We start from the raw sequence: 16,349 nt of genomic DNA, 5'->3' as shown, positions 1-16,349 counted from the left end.
TAATTAAAGTTTTTGTTTATAATTAAGCATTATGCAACACAACGCACACATAGACGTGTGCGCACACACACACACATGCTCACACAAACATACACACAGATTACAATATTTAATGTGAAGCTTTGAAAGCTGCTCAAATTTTCCATAGTAAAAGCGAAATTTAATGAAATAACAAAAATAAAAAAAAAGACAATAAATTAAACTATTGTGCAGCAATAATTAATTGTAATTAGTTGTTAAGCATATTGCTACATTTAGTTTATACTTTAGCGAAAACAAATACAATTAAAAAATGGCGCCCACACATTTCGCTTAATTTTGTAATTATACATAGAAAAAAAAGTAATTAATTAAGTATTCTTTACTTATTTGGCGCCCGTAACGAATCGTAAAAGTGATGAACAACGAATGAACAAATAATCAAAATAATAGTAATAATTAGCTGAGATGGCAGTAGCAGCGTCCAACGAAGCGTGTGCGGCAGTTTCGGCTGCAAGCACGCATAGATTCTATATTATAGCGTATATATATATTTTTTTGCATAGTTTATACATATATACATATACATATATATATATATATGTTGTTTTTTAATATTTTTTTTTAAATTTTTTTTTTTGAATTTAATTTTTTTTTAATTTTTTAACACCTGTTATCGTTTCAGTTGCTATAAATATTTTAATTTTGATTTATTGTACTTTTAATTATGAATTAAATGCAATTCATATGCAAAAATCATAGTCGTCGTTATATTATAATTTAAAAAATTTAATACTATTTAATGTAATAATTACTTTAAATATTATAATATTGTATTTTGTACTATATAAAAATAAATACAAGAAATATATTTAATATGAATCAAGGCGTTTTTTAATTGGTATAGCAACCGTTTGGATTTTGGAGTAAATACGGAGTGATTTAGTTATAAGAAATACATTTCTTGCAGTGCAAAAAAATTTTTTTTTATCAGCTATGGCATCTCTAGAGGCTTTGTATTAATCATAAAGTATAATACCCTTCACTGGTACCGAAGTCGTAGCGCCACCACTGCTAGTTAGTGCAGAAGAAATGTTGGAAAAATTAAAAGCAGCAAAGCGCCTGAATGAGATGGCACACCAAAGAGAGCCTTAAAGGCAGCCATGACTTTGAAATCAAACTATTTTTACAAAAATTTATAATGCATGCTTAGAATAAAGGATAATTCCCGAAAAATGGAAAGTCCAGCGAATGGTTCTAATTCCTAAACCAAAAAAGCTTCCTGAGAAACCTTTATCATATCGCCAACTGTGCATGCTTGACACAATTGCTAAAGTGTATGAAAGCATAGTAAGAAATCGCTTGGAGTTAGCAATCCAGAAAGCTGGCGGATTATCAGAAAGACAATACGGCCTTATGAAAAAGAGGCGCACCATTGACGGACTATACAATGTCGTTGACCTTGTGGAAGGCGCAATAAGTGGCAAGCGATGGAAAGGCTGATCACCCTGGATATGAAGAATGCCTTCAACTCAGCCATATGGGCAAACATACTCAGGACTCTGTATGACATACGCGCTACTCAATATCTTATGAAATTATTATGAGTTATTTTAAAAACAGGCGACTATTATTCGATACTGATGAAGGCACCAAGAGTTACTCTAATTCGAGTGGAGTACCGCAAGGCTCGGTTCTAGGTCTCCTTCTATGGAACCTAATATATGTGACCTGGTCTACGAAAAGGGGGCTAACGTGCGAAAACTAGTTTTCTGGGAAAAGCTGTTAAAAATAATCGTCAGTTTCTCGTTATCTCATTAATTGTTCTCCTTTTTTTTTGACACCTAAGCCCCCTTTTCGTAGACAAGGTCACATATTATGGGGTGCTAAGGAGACACCAACCGACAGCTGTTAAATTAATTGCATAGGCAGACGACTTTATTGTGGTAGCAGTGGCTAAATACCTAGATGACCTCCGGAGTAAATGCAATGAGTACATAAATGGTCTGCGCCAATGGCTCTCCTCAATGAGTTTAGAACTGGCTGACTGGCTGAGAAAAAGACAGAAGTCTTGCTCATAAGCACTAGAAAATTGAGGGAAAGTACATATATCTCTAACCATAGGGGAGTGTGAGATATAATCACAGCCACAATTAAAGTATCTGGAAGTAATAATAGACTCAAGGCTCAAATTTAAGGTTCACCTAGAATACACTGCAGCTGAAGCGAATAAAATCCTAAATGCCTTATCATGAATGATGGCAAAGAAAGGCTGCGTGCATTCCAGCCGGCGTTTTTTACTCGCAAAGGTTATGATATCGGTTGTGTTATATGCGGCTTCAATATTCCAGGCGCTAGGCATTAAAGCAAATGTCAGATAAATAAGCATTGCAGACATAGTAGACAGGCTGTCGGCACTAAAAGTTATCAGTGGTTTCTGAACAATATCACTGCTAAACTAATAGCTAGTATGATGATTATAGACGGTAAGGTGACGAATACGAGTGGATAAAAAAATTATTAGAGCCGTCTATAGAAGCAAACAGAGAATAAAGAGTTAAAAGCTTAACAATATGGCAGTAGCGGTGGCAAACCGCAGTCAAAGGACGGTGGGCCCCCACACAGATACCGGGCATCCATTCGTGAATCGACAGACGATATGGGAACCTAGGTTTCCACCTAACCCAAACAGTAAGTGGACATGTGGCCTTTTCAAACTACGTGTACAAATTCCTGCATGACATTAGTCCGTTGTGTTCAGAGTGCTTTGAAGCATTGTCCTTGGTTTTGTATGTACAAGGGAAAAATACACTCGTTGGTAGTTTTACGGTGGAAAACACTAGTTTACAGTATTGAACTTTTTGTCTGTTGCCGCGAATCGTGCGTTTGATATTGTTCACTTATTACTTGTTTTTGTCAAATCTACCCTCAAAAATTTTTGAGCAGCTCGAGTTACTTTGTTTTTGATTTTTATCATTTAAGCATATATATTAATCGAAAACAGGCGTATTTTACTGTGTTAAGATTAGTTTATCAAGTTTTTGCGTCATGAGTAGTTCAAGAAGACGTTGTTTAAATAAACCAGATCATTTTTGCTACATATGCGGAGAATATGTGTTTAAAAATTGTAGAAAAGTTATATCAGAGTTGGTGAAAAATACCTATTTTGAGTATTTTGGGGTGCTCTTGGATAAAAATATGAATTCTTAGGCTCCCAATTGTGTTTGTAAATCTTGTGTGGAATATTTAAGATTATGGAAAAGTGGTAAAAGAAGTGCCTTTAAATTTGAAACACCGATTATTTGGCGAGAACCACAAAATCGTCTCGTAGACTGTTATTTTTGTAGTGTGAACATAAACGGTTTAAACACTAAAAATCGAGCTAAATGGCAGTACCCAAGTACTAGTTGTGTTCAACGTCCAGTCCAGCGTTCACCTAACTCTTCAGAGCCTAAAAATATATCTAAACCATTAGAGCGAGACATTGAAGGACCAAGCTCCTCACAAAATGATGCTGATTTTGAAGGTATGTCTAATGAGCCAAAACGCTTTTCCCAAAATGAGTTGAATGATTTAAATCTTTCTAAACAAGCTTCAGAATTGTTAGCATCAAGACTAAAAGAAAAAAACTTGCTATCCTCGGATACTAAAATAAGTTTTTATCGTGAAAGAGATGCATAATTACGGCGTTATTTTTCCAAAGAAAACGGCATTACCTTTTGTTCAGATATCAAAAACTTGTTGATAAATACATCGATACGAGCCAAACGACTGGCGTTTATTCATTGACAGCTCAAAACGTAGCCTTAAATGTATTCTATTACATAATGGAAATAAATAAGCTGGGGTACCTATTGCCCACAGTACAAAGTTAATGGAGGAATATTGTAATATTTCGCTAGTCTTGAACAAAATAAAATATAATGACCATGATTGGCAAATTTGTGTCGATTTAAAAATGGTCAACATTCTTCTCGGTCAACAAAGTGGTTATACCAAGTTTCCCTGTTTTATATGTCTTTGTGACATTAGAGCTAAACAAGAGCATTGGGTGAGAAAAAACTGGCCCTTGAGAAAAAAATGGAGCATGTAAAGCACCATATAGTCCACAATTCATTAGTAGCTTGTAACAAAATTATCCTTCCACCATTACAAATAAAACTGGGCATCATGAAACAGTTTGTAAAATCACTAGATAAAGATGAGAACTGCTTTTCTTACATTTGCCAAAAATTTCCTCAGCTCCCTATGGAAAAGATTAAAGCCGAAATTTTTGATGGCCCCCAAATTAGACAACTTACGAAAGATACTCAAATTAGAAATTCTATGACTGAGTCAGAACTAAAGGCTTGGACAGCATTCGTATCTGTGATGCAGAATTTTCTCTGAAAAAAAAAATCTGAAAATTATATTGAACTTGTAGAAGACCTTCTGCTACAATTAAAAAATATGGGATGCAATATGAGTATAAAACTCCACTTCCTCCATAGTCATAGTTTCCGGAAAATTTAGTATGCATCAAGACTTACGCGTCATGGAAGAGCGCTATCAGGGTTTCTAGGATACAAATGTGATGTCTGGCTATCGTTGGTCTCTAATACGTCATTTTCCAAAGTCTACACATCGGAGAAGAGCTTTAAAACGAAGTTTTTTAGAACTTAATGATTAATTAATTTTCTTATTAAAATTTTTCTTGATAAATACAATTTTTTTTTGTTTGTGTAATACCTATGTACATAGCTGAAACTCTGAAACTAGAGCTGATAAAAATATTTAAATTATATTTTTGGAAATACCATATTATATGTAGTCAGCAACAGCTAAAATTTCTTCGGCAACAAATGTATTGTAAACTAGTGAAATTTATAACACTTATTTGTCATTCCAATGAGAACTGAAAAGTGGAAAGCTCTCAGCGAAGCAGCAATTTTCATATTTCGCAGTGCCTGGCATCTCTTTTAGAAATATCTAAACTTCAAAGGAATGCTCACCCTATATATATATATATTCACATGTACATATATACATTAGCATAATATATTACCAGAAACTTTATATCATATATCCGTAGTATTAGATGAGGAAAGTTAAACCCACAAAACCACCCTGGTTTTCATTAAATCTAACCAATTTGAAATTTCCGCTACAAATTTCTCCCAAGAGCCTCAATTAATTTTAATTAGTTTTTAATGTGTTTAGATCCGCAATAAATTAATTTTACATAAATGAAGTTGTTACAGGCGAACAAGTTAGGAAACATACCTTTTTACATTCAGAAGTATCAGTATCATGAGATTTTCGTATGTACATATGTATAAATGTACATACATACATACCTATAAGCTAAAACAAGCATCCCAGTAGGAATTATAGTACACTGTGTTTGGTTGGTTGGTATCTAGTTAAAAATATGCAACTGAAAAATTACAAAACAAGTTCGAATGCAGCATAAAAAATGTGTAACTTAGATATACTTTTAATAGCGTTGCCACCTATAGTAAATATACATATAATAAATCTCAATAAAATGAGTAAAAGAACTCAAAAAGGAAAATATTACGAAATTTTTAAGCATAGAAATATTATGGACTGGAGTTGCCACCTATCGAAAAATAAACTCTACTGACTAAAATATTATAAAAAGTTTAAAAAAATTTCTCGCATTCCAGAAAGTATAGCGAAAATTCTAAAAATAATAATATAATGGAGTAGAGTTGCCACCTATTGGAAAAACTGAATGCGTAATGAATCTTAATCTAATGCGTGTAAGAGCTCATGCTGCAGAGCATTAGAAAGCTTTAAAATACAGATATCGTGAACTAGAGTTGCCACCTACCGAAAAAAATTTAATTGACAAAAATATTTTAAACATTTAGAAAACTGAAAGTGCTTAGACATTTTTTTGCATGCTTTCGAAAAGGTTTTAGCTTAAGCATGATAAATTTTAATTATATAATAAAGTTGCCACCTACGGAAAACATTAAATCAAACTAAAATAAAATAAAACTTTTGTTTAAATTAAAACAGTTAAGAGATATTTTGGAGAGTGTTCGATACGTTTTTAATTTATACATATTTTGGTATGAGAGTTGCCATCTGTAGAGAAACTAAAACGAATAAACAATTTTCTCTGAAGAAATCTTTCATTTATTTATAAGTGAGTTTTTTTTATACGTAATGAAAATATTTCACAAAAATTAAATCTTTTTAAATATATTTGGTATGGCGCTGCCACTTATAAGAAAAACAAAATATATAATGAACCTCAATATGTCAACGTTTTTAAGAAATCAAAAACGAAAATGTTGCGAAAGCTTTTAACATAGAAATATTATAGACTGGAGTTGCCACCTTTCGAAAAATAAATTGACTGAAATATAAAAATTGTCTGTTAAGAAATTATTAATCTATTATATTTGTAAGTGAGGTTCTCTTTATACGAAATAATTTTTTTTTTTATATTTTTAACAGCGTTGCCACCTAAAATAAAAACAAAATATCTAATGTACCTCAATATAATGCGCTTAAGAACTCAATTTTGAAAGCTTTGCGAAAATTTTTAACATAGAAATATTATAGACTGGTGTTGCCACCTATTGAAAAAATGAGTTTGGGGAAAATATTAATTGAAGTTTTGAAAGCTTTATGCGTTAAAAAGTTTGGTTTGAAATGTATTGAGTATATTTTTAATTTAATCGTGTTAGATTCTAATTTGGAATAATGTTGCCACCTACTAATAAAAGTAAGTCTGATTAGAATATTAAAAAATGTTTATAAAAATTTTGAAAATTAATAAAGCGTTTGGAATGTGTTTTTAGATTAAATATATTTTGTACACAGTTGCCACCTATCGATAAAAGTAAAGCTTACTAAAATATTGCAAAATATTTCAAAATAAGTTAATTTTTTTTAACATCTAAGTAACTAAATTTTCTGAATTTATTAACTTGTTTATTTATTCATAATAAAAATTATCATCTTTTAGTTAATATTACACTGGATCACAATGATTGCTCATAAACTTATTTTGGTTCCTATAGGGTCATCGTTTTCATTTAATATGCACATTTGCGGCCATATACCACAATATATTCACACATACACTCACGTTTAGACACACTCACACAAAGTTTCGCCTCCTTGTTAAACATTTAGAAATTACCGGAACGAACATTCTCTCACAATTAATCAAATTAGATAAATGTCAACAGGGTTAGTGACCCATGTTGTCTGAAGTGACTTTGGGCACATCGTCGAAGTTCAACTCCACCTTAACTAATTTGATATGTAAAATAATTTACTGATAAGGACTTACAAATGCCCAGAAGAGAGAGAGTGGATATAATTAGATAAGAGAGAGAGAGAAAGATCAAAGTGGGAGAAATAAGCAAATAAAGAGAGAAAGGGATATAGAGATAGGAAACAGCTGGAATTGAAGAGAGATAGAGCGAGGGAGATTGCTATAGAGATAAAGAGGGATATAATAAATAATTATATATATAAAAGGAGGAATATAGGGATAGAGATAGAAAATTAAATTAATATAGAAAAGGGAGAGGTAGAGATATACAGAGATAGGTCGACAAAGAGAAAAAAGTAGACTTAAATGGCTTTCCTTTAAAAAAAATTTAACCGAACAGCAACGTTTATTTTCTCAAGATAGGTATACATAATAGATATATAGATAGTGAGAAAGAGATTGGGAGAATTAAAGTTAAGGAAACAGTTTGAGAGGGAGATTGATACATAAAGACAGCATATTGAAAGAAAGAAACATGTAGATTAAGATTAGAAGGACAGATATAAATAATAAGAGCTACTAGAGAGAGACTTAGAAATAGAGAGAGAGTATAAATAGATAAAAAGAAAGAGAAGCAGGTCTAAAGATAGAGTAACCATTTCAAATAGAGTAAGAGAAATAGTGTGACCTTCCTCTTCCTCTAAAATTGGAATACTTTAAAAGATGACTATAGAAATAAAGAAACAGATCTACATACATGCACCTAATTCTTATTCAATGTTATATTTTGAAAAAAACTTGGAATCCCTTGATCCAATAGCCAATCTCTAGCTCTTTAAAAGGTAAGGTTTTGATTGTGAGGAAACTCTTGCTATTTACAATTGTCGAAAATCCAAAGATTCAAAATATCAAGGCGGGAGCATACTCTTGTAGGTCATAAAGTGGAGATCTAGTGGCTGATGTTCAGAGTATACTGACTTCTTCTTCAGCCTACTGAACGGCAGTGAAAGTGTAACATCTGGAGATGGCGCATCCGATTCCCCAATCGGTGACGATCAGACGTTCCATTGCCCTACCATGAAGAAGTTCGAATAGCAATTGCCCTTCTGAAGAACAACAAAGCGGTGGGGGCCAATGGATTGCCGGTCGAGCTATTCAAACACGACGGCGATGAACTGATAAGAGCATGCATCAGCATGCATCTTTGTAAAATATGGTCGGACGAAAGCATGCCCAACGATTGGAATTTAAGTGTGCTCTGCCCAATCCACAAAAAAGGAGACCCTCTTTCTCACTGTGCATCTTCACTTCTTTTATGCTCTCAAGCTTCTTGGGTGTTGTTCACAAGGAATCACACACCCGTTACATAAGTTCAAAAGTTAAGATTATATGTATGTAACAAGTTTTTCTAACCTCTTGCCACTCACTTAGTCAGCATCTACTGGGCGTTAACAAATATGCTCATATGTGTCTATCATATGTGTCTTGAAGTCCTCTAAAGTGTCGCGCTACATGCTTCTCAACGGACAAGGGTGCAAGTGTGTTTATAAATTTACATTATACACACATACTTACAAATGAATAGGTCTGTGTACCTGCTTGTGTTTATGTGTGTTCACATAAGCAAATTTATGTGCTTGTTTGAAATTAAGACTTTCTTAAGTTGTGTCTCAAAAGGTATAAACCTACATACATGTGCCACAGCCGTGACCGTCCCATCACACATTGGCAAGTACTTGTAATTTGTGGTCCTTAAAAGAATAAGTCATTTATGTTGTCGTGTGCAAAACTTAATTCATGTGTATCAACATTCCCACGAGGGTGGCTTGATAAGCTACAGAGTTTTTGAATATATATTTTTCAGACCGAAAACATTACTGAAGTTTTTTCGAGGGAAATAAATTAAAAAATCTGTGTCTGTTCCGGTTACTAAGACCCGACTCTAGTACTAGCGTGCTGCTTCGATGAGTTCGGACTATAGAGAAACGGAGTGGAGTTCGCTGGGCACGCAAAGATGTGGTTAGAGTCATACGGGGACTCATTACATGCGTTAGTACTCTTAGTATGGAGTAATGGTCTGAATGTCAGTTGCATAAGTTGCTTGGAAGAGTATGAGATAGATCTTTCTCAACACATGCTTCTCGTACTTCCCGCTTTTGCTAGATTAAGCCTAAAATACCTCGGAACTCACAACTTTAGACATTCAGATGAATCAGCGGAAATAGAATTGAAGTACCTAAACAGTTTGTGATAGGTTCAAGGCGCTTAGTCGAGATCCAATATACAAATAAACTGTTAATAACTATTAATAGCAGTCTAAATGTAATATTTCGCCATTTTGGGGATTAGTCTCATAACCTAAACTAATATGCAATCATTTCAGTTGAGGACCTTACTTGGGTTCTTACGCTTTTAGAGATGGATTGAAAAGAACTGTCTAAATAGATATTCGACATAACCAATATTTATTTAAAGTGATTGCATATTAAAAAAATCGGTTGCGACTTTAAGGCGACTAGTTGGTCTCTTTTAGCCCAATATTTGCCCCCTCGTTGAATAAAATTCTCTAAGAATGAAGTTTTGATGTGTTTCTACCTCATCATATTTCAAATAGTTCCCATAAATGGCATTCAATAACATTTCCGTCGACGACTGTTTGTTTGATGACAGCCCCTTGCCTCTTTTCACTACCAGACCCATTTGATTCGCTTCCTTAACCATTCTGGAGAGAGCAGAACTAATGGCGCGGTTGTTGATGCCCATGAAATCAATATCACCGACATACGCCAGCAGCTGTCCACTCTTATAGAAGATGGTACTTTATTTATTTTGTTCTGCAGCTAGTATTATTTTCTTCAAGAATAGGTTGAAGAAGCCAGCCGAAAGGGAGTTGCCTTGTTTGAAACCTCGTTTGGTATCGAACGGCTGGCAGAGGTCTTTATCGATCGTGAGTTCAAACATCGCGGCATAAAGGCAGCTCCTTTTCGTGCCGTCAAAAGCAGCTTTGAAATCGACGAAGAGGTGGAGAAAAGGTCGCGAAAGGTATGAAAGCCGTAACCAAAAAAAAAAAAAAAAAAATTCCTTCAAGTTTCCCTTAGCCGAGGATTATAAAAATTGTGATTCAATTTTAAAGAAGAAGAATTAAATTTTGATTAAACGTTGGCAAACCCTAAATAAACAACAGCATCTATAAACCAAGTGCCACTCACTAAACGAGCCACACTTGTAAATACATCTAAGCACCACCGCATACCTTTCTACCGTTACATAACCACTTCATTATGATTTTTTGCTTCGTTACACGCACTCAATCAATAGCGTCGTCCGAGCTGGTGCTTCATACACCCCTTGTACCTGTCACTTGCATAGTTGTCATTTTTAATGCGAACTCACCCCAAATTACCCACAATATCAAAATCTCTGCTAACCTTCGTGCCTCTGTTAGCCTTTCCGCTTTGGCATTTTTCAACTTGCGAAATTTCTATCAAAAATCAGGTAACCATTTTGGTTTGTTAGGCTCGACCCCAACACGTGGTGTTACAATAACACATACTTGGGGCAATCACATAACTAATTTGTCACAGTTTGAAGAGGGTACATGGATATTCGGTGTCGGCCCAGTCAACGAGTCGGTCGTGCGTCGAGTGGTTGGCACGTCTGAAAAATTGATTTTGCTGCGTCTTCGACACAATTTGCATGGGCACCGCAGTGTTTGATACACTCACCGGTCGCTTCCACTTCAACACAGACATTTTGAATGCGTATATGTATGTATGTTTGTGTGTGTGTGGGGTGATTACAGTTTGTTTTGCTTTTCTATATAAAGCCCTATTTATTTGCTGCTTCTTCCAGATTCGGACGTTCGCATGTTCTTGTGTGTATTGTTGTTGTTGTTGTATTGCTGATGTTGTCAAAATACCGGTGTCTAGGCTTTATAACAAATCATGTTTTTGAAGTATGTATGTGTGTGTGCATGTTGGCTATCGGCCTTGCTGTCCTGCAAGTTCCTTTTAGCTTCTCCCTAAGCTCTTAGCCACCGGTTGGTGCGTAAGTATCCTAATACCCAATTTGTAAATGTCAACAAGAGATTATCATTAAGCGTGATTGTCGATGTTTTTGCAGTGGGTGTTGTTGGTGTTGTTTGCTTAGTATTTAGCTAGACTTACTGGTAATGTGGGTACGAGTATATGGGTATGAATATGATTCGCCTTCAAGAAATTATTTTTTATTATATATAATTTCCAAAAAAAGCATAAATTATACGCATTACTGTGGAACTAGTTTGGTAACTAGTTTATTTTTTGTATTTGGAATAAGTGATAACCTAACCGTCAAGAAGTTAGATTTTTTATAATACATTATTCTCAAAAATACAACGTAAATAACTAGTAATACTAGGACTAGTTAGGTAACTAGTTTATCTTTATATATGAAATAAGTTATATTAGGTAAAATTTTATAAGCATTTTAGTAGTGACCTCTTAATATTTTTTTCAAACTAAAAATAATTTGTGCATAAAATTTTGAGTGGCAACCCTGCTCATAGATATGATTTTCAGATATTTAAAAGCAAAGTAAATTTGCATCCGTTATATGTTTCGTTAAAAATATTTTTTTTTAAATTTAACCAAAACAAATTAATAAAGAGTTGCCAAACTCCATTCAATTGACATACAGAATCCAAATTATAAATAATTTATACATACATATGTACATATTACTACTTATTCCTTGAACGTTTTTCTTTCCGGATAAAATTTTCATTTATATACAGTTTAGTTTAATCAATAAACATTACATACTCGAAATTTTACAACGAAATTAGATGGCAACTCTACTTAAAAATATTTTTAATTATTATAAATTATAAATAGAGAAATATAAAAATATTTTCTTATAAATATTTCATACTATAAATTTTTAAATTTTGCGAATTTTAGTGGCAACACTTTTAAAAATATTTTTAATTATTATAAATATTAAATATGAAAATAAAGATGTGTTTTATTATAAATATTTCATACTATATATTTTTAAATTTTTGAAGTTAGGTGGCAACCCTGTTTAAATATTTTTTCCTTTTAACATTTGTATTATTATAAATCTGTTTCTATTAAATTTTCTACATTCCACCATCCATATTAGTTACGGTCAAAAGTTACATTCGTTTGTTTAAATCAGAACGACTTTAATAGTACAGAGTTTTCATCTTTTAATAAGCTAATTTAAATGGATATTATTCAATTTATGTAATTATTAAATATTTTTATAAATATGGCACACTAAATTTTTTACAGTAAAACTAGGTGGCAACTCTGCTTTGAAATATTGGTAATTTTTATAAATATTCAAATTATTTGTAATATGTATTAACATAAATATTTCATAATCTAAATTTTTACATCTGCATTAAGTGGCAACTATTATTTTACATTTTATATATTGAACTTTTAAAGAAAGAAAATTATTTGAATATGTGTTATTAAAATATGTAACACACTGTAACTTTTTAGTCTTCGAAATTAGGTGGCAACACTGCATTTGTAAATATTTTTAATTATTATACATGTATGTAAAAAATTATTGTGCATATATGTGTTATTTGTGTTATAATTATTTACTTCAATGAAGAAATATTTGTTTTGATATCAGGTGGTAACACTGTCAAAAAAAAAATTATATTTTTGAGATTGTTGAAAACATTTTTTTTGGTATTTGTTTTCTTCAAAAATAATAAATTAAAAAATTTTACATTTAAGCTCTATTAAAACATGTACACATGGCAATCTTAGCCCAAAATATGAATTAATTAAACTACTAACAAATTAATTTAGAATATGAATATTACTTAAAAATAATAAATATTTACGCTAGTTATACCACTTTCAAAGTAGTAGATATTAGGTGGCATCACTGTCAAAAAAAAGTTCTGTAAAATCAACACTTTATTTGTAATTTATTCCCATCAAAATACTGAATGCGAAAAAGTTATATTTAAGGTGGCTATTAATACACAAATGGCAACCTTATAAAAATAATTATAGAAAAATAAAATATAAAATATAGATTTAAAAAAATAGTTTAAAACTATGTGGCAACTGCACTTGAATTTTTATTTTGCAAAGAATTGAATTTAGGTGGCATCACTGTCAAAAAAAAAAAAAAAATATTTTTATGTGTGATTGTTACAACAAGCACTTTATTTTTTTCCTATAAAAATAAAATTTCCAAAAATTGTAAACTTAAAAAAATTAATATTTATATCAACATGGCCAAAAATATCAGATATTTTTTGAACAGTCCTTTAAAAAGAGCAAAATGTGTACGTATTTGTTAAAATAATTTGAAACTATGTTTCTGACATTTTTTGTTAGTCGGTTAACGCACTTTTAGTGATTTTCAACATAACCTTTGTATTAGACTTAATTTTTGAATTTTGCAAGACATCTATAGATTTGGTAGACAAATTTGTTTCCAAACTTAGTAAGCTTTTCATGCGAAAAAAACGTCCAAATACTAATGCGATCTGTCTTTCACTTTAATATCATTAATTATGGTTAATTTTTCCTACAGGGCATATCTAGTATAGGTTATATATACTTGACTGTTAATGCGGACGGACGGACAGAGACATGATTTCAACTCTACTGCAATGAATTAGTTATCGTCGCATGACTCACAAACAACCGTTATGTGAACAAAACATCATTTTCATTACGATAAAAAGCCTATGTGGTAACTGCATTTGGGTTTGAATATGAGAAATAGGGCAAGTGCCGTTTTATAAAAAAAAAAAAACAGCAAAAATGTACATAAAAAATAAAGATTTACACCAAAGCCAAATATTATAAATTTTTATATTCGTAAAACAAAATGTTAAATTGGCTCTTGCTCCGAATAAAGGGTCATAACGAACTAAATCTGTCTTTACACACACTCGATTAAGTAGAATCAAGACATTTCAATGAATTAGTTATCGTCGTATATAATTATATGCATGGTGGGTATACAACTTTGAGGGGGTTAAAAGATACCTTATATTCGTCTATGTTAAATAGGCTCTAAACATTAGGGCTTATATACATAGTAAATTGTGGGCTTAATTAAATACGGCTGAGTATATTGACTGATACCATTTTTCATGCGACAAAAACGCTAAATTGCCAAACATACCAATTATTATCAGGAGCGTAATTACTTCCAAGAACACAATTTTTATTATAAGGGTTGACATGATTCTGTTTTTGATACGTCTACTTATGTATACATAAGTAAGTCATTCCTCGCTCGATAAAATTGCAGTATCTTTATACCAGTATTTATAACCTCAAAATGCTCAGGAGGGAATACAAATTTACGACCACGCATTTTCCGGTATGTGTTACTGTATTTACCCCAGCGCTCCTTACTCGGAAAGAAATTGAACGCATTCCAACTTCTTCTTAGATCAAATTTAGCGCTGTTGAAGGCGTTTCTGACGTCTAAAGTCATCAGAAACAATAGTGGACAGTATGCTGATGGCCAGTTGGGATCTCCTTTTCCCTTACTGATTAGCACTAGTCGTTGCTTCTTCCAGAGTTTAGGGAATATTCCGGCTTTGAAGCAGGCGTTGTACATATTCAATAGTACTGTCGGTCGCTCTGCAGCGATTATTTTGAGGATTTCTGCTGGGATTCCATCCTGGCGGGGTGATTTGTTAGTCTTGAATTTGCCAGTGGCTAGATGCAGCTCTTCGAGAATGAATTTGAAATTTGGGAATTGCGGAAGTCTTCGAGTCTATTCTGGATCACTAGCCCTTTTTTCGTGTGTGGAGAATACTGCGTTTACGATGCGATCCATTTTGGCAGCTGTTAAGTCAGGTGGCTTTGCTCGAATACCGAGTTTCTTCATTACTTTTTTACATCCAAGTCCCCAGGTGTTTTTGTTAACATCCTCGCGTAGTTCCTCTGATTTTTTGGTATTGCTCGGCTTCTCGAAATGCGTCTCGTCTGCGCCTGAATCTCCTGTAGGGTATGCGAAGGCGGAGACATGTGCGTCTGAGTTGGACGATATTTACGGTCCACCAGTAAACTGCTGCTTTATGTATGCTGTGGGAGGCCTTAGGTATTAATTTTTGACTGGATATATGAGGGGGTTTTACCTATATTTAGAAGTGTTTCTGTTATCACAAAGAACCGGTATTCCAACAGTGCAAGCATATCCCAATGCAAAAACTAAACTTTACTGATATTCTTCACTATATGCAGTTTCAAGTAAAAAACTTCTTTAGTCGTGTATTCAAAGGAACTAAATTTTGATTCGGATTGACAAACAAAAAAACAATGTTATGACAATGATACCAGATCTTTATTATGACCTTCAAAATAAGCCCTTTTTGAGTCAATACAAGCCTACCTAATTTTTCCATACACTTGTTATAAATCTCTGGGATGGCTTTCAGTGCCTTAAGCGAATGACTTTTAAGGGCTTCGGTGGATTCATGGTGCGTTCCTCGCTCCAGATTTATTAGATTAGTTTCAAAAACAGGAAAAGGTCGCAGTGAGCCAATTCCAGCGAATGTGTGGGCTTTTCTGGCCATCAACGCCAACGCCGTTTTTGATAAAATTCTTCTAATAGATGCCTCAAAATGGCCAATTATTTTTACTTTTTGATCTCTTGGACCCTTTGGAATGATCTCACGATGAACTATACCACGGTAATACGATGATAATAATTTTGAAACGTGACCGACTTTGAAGTGGTTTTTTTGCTTTCAGCTAATCTTTCGAACGCCATTCGCTAGATAGTTGGACGGTTGCGACATCAAATCATGAGCTCACGTCTCGTCACCAGTAGTGATATGTTTGCCAAATGTAGAGTTCGCAGCTACGTTGGCAAGCATCACATTTGTAACTTCTACTCGAGGTCGTTTTCGCAAAATATGCAGGTATTTTGGTACGTGTCTAGCATTGACACGCTTTGTAACCAAAACATTAACTAAAATGTATTGCCGATTCAAAAGAGATTCTGAGATCCTCTGCGCTATTTATTTAACTTTATTTATGATATCGTTATTAAAACCGAGGCGAATGGACAACTCGCATGAGAAGAGTTTTCGCTGACTGCACTATCTTCACTGAAGACTTTGTGC

The sequence above is a fragment of the Bactrocera neohumeralis genome, chromosome 3 (genome assembly GCF_024586455.1).
Source record: "Bactrocera neohumeralis isolate Rockhampton chromosome 3, APGP_CSIRO_Bneo_wtdbg2-racon-allhic-juicebox.fasta_v2, whole genome shotgun sequence".
NCBI classification, from domain to species: domain Eukaryota; kingdom Metazoa; phylum Arthropoda; class Insecta; order Diptera; family Tephritidae; genus Bactrocera; species Bactrocera neohumeralis.
This window is presented reverse-complemented; position numbering follows the sequence as displayed.